At 80.4% G+C, this 454-nt stretch overlaps 1 protein-coding gene across 1 annotated transcript in view; it reads left to right on the top strand.

The window, feature by feature from the left end:
- The first annotated feature begins 328 nt into the window (after positions 1-328).
- PKIA (protein kinase (cAMP-dependent, catalytic) inhibitor alpha) overlaps positions 329-454 on the top strand; it is a 45,342-nt gene continuing 45,216 nt past the window's right edge. The window contains exon 1 of the mRNA XM_010575864.1: positions 329-393. The gene's annotated coding sequence lies outside the window, so the exon portion shown is untranslated. The remainder of the gene's footprint in view (positions 394-454) is intronic.

The raw sequence follows: 454 nt of genomic DNA, 5'->3' as shown, positions 1-454 counted from the left end.
CGTGCCCCCCCGGCCAGCCTCCGGGGCAGCGGGGTGCGTGTAGAGCCGCCGGAGGGCCGGCCCCTGGGGTGGGGGTGGAGCGCCAGGGCCCCGCGGGGCTCGGGCGGCCGGGCGGAGGGGCCGTCTCCCCCTCCGCGGCGGGAGCGGAGTGCGGCGGCCCGGGGAGGGGGCGGGGAGGATGACTTCATGCCGCCGGAGCGCCGTGAATTTAGGAGCAGCAGCTGCCGCCGCCGCCGCCGGCGGGATGTGGGGGTGAGGTGACAGCGGGAGCCGCCGCCGGCTGAGGGAGGGGCAGCGCCGGGCTACCCCGCTCCGCCGAGCCCAGGGGCTGCGGGCCGCCAGGAGCAGCCGCTGCGGGAGGGAGGAAGATGCGCTGAGCCGGTCGCTGGAAAGGTGAGCGGGAGCTGCCGGGGGCGTGTGCGGGGGCGGGCGGCGAGCGCTGCGGCGCTGCCCG

The sequence above is a fragment of the Haliaeetus leucocephalus genome, unplaced genomic scaffold (assembly GCF_000737465.1).
Source record: "Haliaeetus leucocephalus isolate CR32 unplaced genomic scaffold, Haliaeetus_leucocephalus-4.0 Scaffold506, whole genome shotgun sequence".
Classification (NCBI taxonomy): Eukaryota; Metazoa; Chordata; class Aves; order Accipitriformes; family Accipitridae; genus Haliaeetus; species Haliaeetus leucocephalus.
Note: the sequence above shows the minus strand (reverse complement) of the source record. Positions and strands in the feature narration are given on the sequence as shown.